The sequence below is a fragment of the Dermacentor variabilis genome, chromosome 10 (genome assembly GCF_050947875.1).
Source record: "Dermacentor variabilis isolate Ectoservices chromosome 10, ASM5094787v1, whole genome shotgun sequence".
NCBI lineage: Eukaryota > Metazoa > Arthropoda > Arachnida > Ixodida > Ixodidae > Dermacentor > Dermacentor variabilis.
Genome location: NC_134577.1, coordinates 46,826,296 through 46,833,470, shown reverse-complemented (window position 1 = coordinate 46,833,470; position 7,175 = coordinate 46,826,296). Strand labels below are relative to the sequence as shown.

The 7,175-nt window shown below is 43.3% G+C and overlaps 2 non-coding genes across 2 annotated transcripts; both read left to right on the top strand.

The window, feature by feature from the left end:
* Positions 1 to 5,341: 5,341 nt before the first annotated feature.
* On the top strand, positions 5,342 to 5,413 carry TRNAA-UGC (transfer RNA alanine (anticodon UGC)). The gene has a single exon. It is a non-coding gene; the product is annotated as a tRNA-Ala (tRNA).
* Positions 5,414 to 6,247: 834 nt separating this feature from the next.
* On the top strand, positions 6,248 to 6,319 carry TRNAA-UGC (transfer RNA alanine (anticodon UGC)). The gene has a single exon. It is a non-coding gene; the product is annotated as a tRNA-Ala (tRNA).
* The last annotated feature ends 856 nt before the right edge of the window (positions 6,320 to 7,175 follow it).

Sequence of the window (7,175 nt, the reverse complement as noted above, 5' to 3'; positions counted from 1 at the left end):
CAAAAGATTGGAGTGAACTTCCTTCTGACATTCTTTTCATTAATAACAATGATAATTTTCGAAAAGCACTAGCTAACACTGTATAATAGCAAACATTTGTACGAACTACTGTTCGTGCTTTCCTTTTTCCTTGTTTAATGTTACTTTTATGTCACGTTCTATTACTGTATTTATCATACTTTCAGCTAACATTGTATAATTAGCAAATATTCTGAATAAGCTCGTAATTTATTTCATTTTTATTTGTTGTATAACCCACTCCCCTCTCTACTGCTGAAAGGCCTTGAGGGTAAATAAATAAATAAGTTGTCATCTGAGGTACCTTGTCTAACATACGGAGAACAGTAACAAGAATTTAACAGCCGGTTGTCGAGATATATTTGGTAGGTTTGCAAATGCGAAAATACCTAATTGTTCATTTTCGAATACAGATTCAAATAGATAGTGTCTAATATTTGATTCCTATTAGAAACTTCGAATATTCGCCGGCCTCTACTCATAATATATTGGCACGCTACGCTCCCGCCATCACTGCGACTGTCGCACGGAGGAGCAGCCAGAAGAAAGCACGCAGCTTTCATTATTATTATTATTATTATTATTATTATTATTATTATTATTATTATTATTATTATTATTATTATTATTATTATTATTATTATTATTATTATTATTATTATTATTATTATTATTAAAGCGTACGCCTTCCAGTTCTTGGGTACGCCTCCGTGGTTTGGGGTGGCACTTGAAGGTCTAATTGTGAACATCTCAAAAATGTGCAAAAAAGTTCACATCTATTATTTAAATACCGATTCTGTCGAAAGCATTCCATCTCCATAGGGCTAACACAGGCATCCACGTTACCTACCTTCACCTGTAGATGCAACATATGGGATGTTCTTTTTCTTCAAAAATTAATACGTGGAAAAATCTGCTGCCCGCACTTGGTTTCTAATGTGCGCTTTTACATTCCGCAACAAGGCACAAGGAAACAGCGCGCCTCTCAGCCTTCAGATTTTTGTGACCCTCTATCTTGAGTGGAGGCGACATATAATGCCCATTCAGAGTGCCTGTGTACCTTCATGCCTAATTGTGATATTTTCCTGAAAGGAGTTGCAGAGAAATTTCAATAACTGAACAAGAACTCTCATATCTGTTGTGTGTTCCTTCATTCGGTAATCCTTTTTTCTGTTTCTCCACTATTTCTTTGTATTCTCTTCGTGTACATATTTTATCTTCTGTTAAGATCTGTGTTCGCAAAATTATTATTCTTTTTTATGTGCGCGCGCGTTTGTATGTACGTGCTTGAGCGTGCATTGTTCTTCTTGTGCATTGTTTTGCTGAGTGCGCCAGCACCATGACCCTTGAGATTGTTTCTTGGCACTTTAATAAACACCTTTGATTGACTGATTGATTGATTTATTGCTTTATTATTATTAGTAGTAGTAGTAGTAGTAGTAGTAGTAGTAGTAGTACCAGCACTACTACTACTATTACTACTAATTACATGCGCCAATACCAATGCCACCAAGTTGTTTCTACGCACGTTATTAAATTGATTGATTGATTGATTGATTGATTGATTGATTGATTGATTGATTGATTGATTGATTGATTGATTGATTGATTGATTGATTGATTGATTGATTGATTGATTGATTGATTGATTGATTGCACCGTCATAATACCTATAGGCTTATTCCTACATGATGTAAGCAAGTTCTGCTCTGTGTCATGACGTCACGATAACGTCGATGACGCCACGATAACGTCGATGACGCCATGCCTTGTGTTCTGAGACCAATTTTCGTACCTATTTAACATATATTTCAACATATTTCCATTTTCATGCTTCTCAGTGTAATCTTTTTAGGTGCGATGAGCTTGTGCAAATTTTGCGCATGTTTCAGTACTTACTTATACAGGGTGTCCCAGATAACTCCAGCCAGAGTTTAAAAATATGCCGACGCGACCAAATACATGTTGCTGACTGTTGTATGGAGCAATTAAAATTAAATTATGGGACTTTACGTGCCAAAACCACTTTCTGATTATGAGGCACGCCGTAGTGGAGGACTCCGGAAAATCGGACCAAGTGGGGTTCTTTAACGTGCACCTAAATATAAGTACACGGGTGTTTTCGCATTTCGCCCCCATCGAAATGCGGCCGCCGTGGCCGGGATTCGATCCCGCGACCTCGTGCTCAGCAGCCCAACACCATAGCCACTGAGAAATCCCAGCGGGTGTGTATGGAGTAATTGTCACACTATTTGTTGCAGTTTGCTTAATTGCATAATTAGTCAGTAATAACTAACCAACTTCTGAGGCAACGAAGTTAGGCAAAAAATTTCAATTAGAAAGTTATAGAGTGGTTTGCAAAGCGTCCGATTAAACAGTTTCTAACTTTCTATCTATTAGGTATTGGTGCTTTCCCGCTTACTGCAGATGCCCGCAAAATACAAAAAAAATACCACGTGACATGCCCGTCTGCGCACCGTGATGGTCTTGCTCCCAAACGTCCCGCGTACAAACGAACATAGCACCTAGCAGGGTACGCTGCCGCTTAAAAGGCGACAAGGCAGTGACGTATGTGCTGCCTGTGCGATTACGCCACCGGCATGCTTCCCTTGCGGTGGTTCATGATAGCGATATGATATGATAGCATACGCGGCTAAATGCAATGTTTGTTTGTACGCGGAGCGTTTGGGAGCGCTGAAAGCACGGCGCGCAAGCGGACATGTCACGTGGCATTTTTTGTTTTTTACGGGAATCTGCAATAAGCGGGAAAACACTGATGCCTAATGGAAAGTTAGAAACTGTTTAATTGGATGTTTTGCAAGCCGCTCTACAACTTTCTAATTGAATTGTTTTGCCTCGTTGCCTCAGAAGTTGGCTCATTAATCTTGACCAATAATGCAATTTAGCAGAACGCAAAGAAGAGTGCGACATACATCATACAATAGTCAGCAACATGCATTTCGTCGCGTCGTCTTAGAGTGCATCGGCATATTTATAAACTCTGGCTAAAGTTAACTGGGACATCCTGTTAGGCAGAAGTGGGTCACCGTGCAATCTCTGCCTGATTATATACAGTGTGTTTCGCGTATCATGAACCAAGGATTTTAAAAAAAGGGGTTAACCGCAGCTGGGTGAAACCAACGAAATAAGGTTTGCCGTCATGTGGCGCTCCTCAAAATATATTTTTTTAATATTCAGTTTAATTAGTTGATTAACTGAACTCAATTATTCAAAATTTTTAATATTCACTTTCGGGCCAAGTGCGTTTCGGTTCGTTGTATAGAGGGTTCAGAAACGAGCGATCCAATCTTTTTATGGCAATGTATGCATGCTGGGCGGCGATCTTTTTGGCGTTTAACGAAAGCCCGCGAAGTATGATATAAAACCACGTGACTGCGTTCATGCGCTATCGCTTTGCAGCGCTCTCATCAGTGCTTCGAGGCAATCGCTTCCTTTCCGTGCGCCACCGTCCAAGATGGGCCGGTATGTTGTACCGATGCATTTTCCGATTCTATGCTTTTTCAGGCTTTTCGCGCTTGGCCACTGGTCAAAGCGACGGTCTGCCCGCATTATCAACGCGATCAGGCGGCCGTGTGTGGTGGATGATAAGAATAGCATAGAATAAGGCATAAGGCATCGCTACAAAATAGCGGCCATGCTAACGCACTGTGAAGCCGATGCCCAGAGCCGGGGCCGCTCACTTCGCCGCGGTGAGCGCGCACGGTTCTTTCGCACGAACCGCGATTGAGAGCGCACGGGTGATAGCGCATGAGTGCAGTCACGTGGTTTTATTTCGCGTTTCGATGGCTTTCATTAAATGCCAAAAAAAAGTCACCACGCAGCACGTATGCCTTGCCACAAAAAAAAAAAAGAAAATTGGATCGGTCGTTTCTGAATCCCCTCCTCTACAACGTAACGAAGCGCATTTGGCCCAAACGTGAATATTGAAAAGTTTGCATGTTCGATCTTAGTTAATTGCCTAATTAAGTGGATTATGAAGAAATACTCTAAGGAGCGCCACATGACGACGAACCATACGTCCTTGGTTTCATTCAGCTGCGGCTGACCACTTTCTTATTCTTTAATTCTTGGTTCAAGTAACGTGAAACACCCTGCATCCGCCAATCCTCTCGTTTCTCCGCGGTTGCATAGTGCATTGCGCGCGTCCGCTTATAGCACGCGTTGCGTTGGCGCACAGGCGCGACGGAAAATCGCGTAAAAGCGGTCGCATTGTGGCGACAGTAAGAGCTTTGAGTGCGACGGTGGTCAGACTAACGTGGATACAGAGCGCCTATTGTTACGGTATCCTATCTCACTTTCCTCACAGATCGCAGGAAGGCTGGCCGCAACGACGTGTTACGTCCCCCCTTTCTTTAAACCCGGACTCCACGTAGCTCCACATGTATGGGCTATAAAAAAATAACGCGTTCGAACTTCTTTAGTAATAAAGCGAGAGGTCATCCAACGACGTGATCCAACGACGTCAGAACGGCGCAAATGAAACGAGCAGAAAGTATATAGTGGAACAATAAAGGCTTAGAAATTAAAAGCAGCGGAACGGGAGGCGTATAGCGTCCAAGGTATCAGGCTGTATCGAAACATTAGGCGCGCAAATGGCAGTAGTATTGTAGGCTGTTGTTTACATGCTTATCGACAGATAGTGAGCTTAATTTCTTTTTGGTCTAGATATTCGTTTTCTTTTTTTTTTTTCAGGCATGTGTTTTATTTGTTGCATTCATATCAGCCCCCTATAGCTGCTAGCGAAATCAGCGTGCTAGCACACGCCACTATAAGCCAGTGCGATGGATGGCCGGGGTGTACGGGTGATGGTATGCCGTAACAGTGCACTGCAGCGCTATTATGTCCTAAACCGCCTACTCTCACACTGAAATACTCAACTCTGCTGCAGCAAATTATCCCGTGTACCTCATGGCGTCGGGAACGATTGCTGTCGTCATTGCGCATGCTCCGGCTGAGCAGAATTGCGGGGTGTTTTCCTCGGGTTGGTCGGTCATAAGTTAACTTTCATGTGTGTCGTTCTTTAATTTCCGTTCTACAGGTGTATTGCGCTATTTTACCTTTTCAGTGATGTACGTACCAGACGGCCCAGCTATCTACCCTTCTAAAGCCATCTCCCTCTAAGAGAGCCGGTTTGATCACCGCAGTGATATCAGTTGAAAAGAAACGCACAAAGAAACGCGAGGGCGCCTTATCGCGACACTGCCCACGGTTAGTCGACATTGCGAAATGCTGAACCGGTCGCCGTCCCCGCTCGCGTGCTGCTGCAGCCCGACGCGCACGCGCAAGAGTGTTTGTGCCGAGCGGGGGTGTAGCTCAGTGGTAGAGCGTTCGCTTTGCATGTGAAAGGCCCCGGGTTCGATCCCCGGCACCTCCATGTGTGCCTTTTTTAAATTTCTTTTCATTAAATTTTTAAGATTAGCGTGTGGGTGTGTGTGTGTGTGTGTGTGTGTGTGTGTGTAGTCTAGAGGTGTCGGTCTGTGTATATATCTCTCAGTGTTAAAGAGATAACGCAGAGAGGCGCCAAATCGCTTCAGAAAGGCGAGGCATTCCTTCAAAAATTCTAATTTTCATTTATTTGTATGTTAATCACGAGAAGAGAAAATGGAAGCAACAGTCTTTCTTTTTCTTTTTCAAATTTCGCGTGTAAAGTTCAGCGCCAGTACGTCCGTGTGAGGTCCCTGATAACAAGGTATTTTCTCGTATTTGGGACGCGTTGGCTCAGTAAAAGTTCCCCAAACTTCGCAAGTTCAGTTTTTCGACTCCTTAAGAACACAAGGTAGTTACACCTTTGCCGTTCAATCACGCCCTAATAGAGGCCGCCGACACCCATGACGTCACGGATGGCTGGTGCGGGAATGGCGACGTCGCCATCCGTTTTTAGTTTTTCCGCATTTTTCCAGTTTATCAAGCTTCGCTTTCATGGAAGGGTTGAGTTGTTTCGGTGATGTAGATGCGGAAGCAACAAACGCGCTCTCACTTTTTTTTTTCTACCTTTTAGCGTCCCTTGAACGTCTGCGTAGGCTTTTGAAATTTTTGCGTCTGTTTAACTACATGAAACCGGCGTACACTCGCTCCGTTTTAGACAGTAGTACGTTGTGAATGAAAGGAGTAACGTAATTACTCCTTGGGAAACACGTGCGTACGCCGGTGACACTCTCCGCGTCGTCTAGGCGAACGGGAAGTGTACGTACGAACGTGTATGCGTGCGGGGGGTGTAGCTCAGTGGTAGAGCGTTCGCTTTGCATGTGAAAGGCCCCGGGTTCGATCCCCGGCACCTCCAAGTTTTTTTTTTTTCGTGAGTTCTTTTTTTTACGGTACGTTGTGTTTGGAAGTGAAAACCATGTTCTTCATTCAGCTGTAATTATAATTTTCGCTAATCGCGGTCCGTCGTCCGGCATGTCTACAGAGGCGCTGCTTGTAAGCTAGCCGTTCCAGCGGTGATTTAGAAAGTTTGATTCTGCGAATTCTTCTTGCGTATTTCCTTTTTTCTCTCTCAGAAAGATAGGTAGGGCATCAGGCAAAATGAGAACAAGAGCTTGGTGGCGCCACCCACCAACCTTTCAAAGGGGACGCTCATAGCATTCATTCATCCATCCATCCGCAAGACAGGCACCGCGTGAAGGAAAGTAAATGGCCATCGTCACCTATTTAAGTCATCAAGCTGCATTGTCGCAATATCGAAGGGTCTGGCGGCTTAGTCGAACAGATAAAATAATAAATACGATAGAGTAAATATGTTGAAAAAATAGATATATAAGAAAATGCGAGAACCTAAGAAACACGGTGCGGCTACAAAAATTGTCTGAACTTCCCTGAAGAGTTATCAATGTTAAAAGAAAAAAAAAAGGTGTGATTTGTTTTAAGATCACCCTATTGCATGGACAGGGGTACTTTAAGTACACATATTTAAAGTTTGACCATATAATAGGTTGATAGAAAGTCTAAAAATTATATAATGGGGTTATGATTTTTTCCTCATTAATTACTACTCTCCACCTTGCGGATTTCCGCACAACTCTTGCTTCAAACTCTTGCATTTGCTTCCAGTTAAATTTGACTTCGCCCTGCTATCTGCTAGCAGCCTGATTTGCTCAGATGGTAGAGCGGCTGCCCGGAAAGGTGGTGGTCTCGGGTTC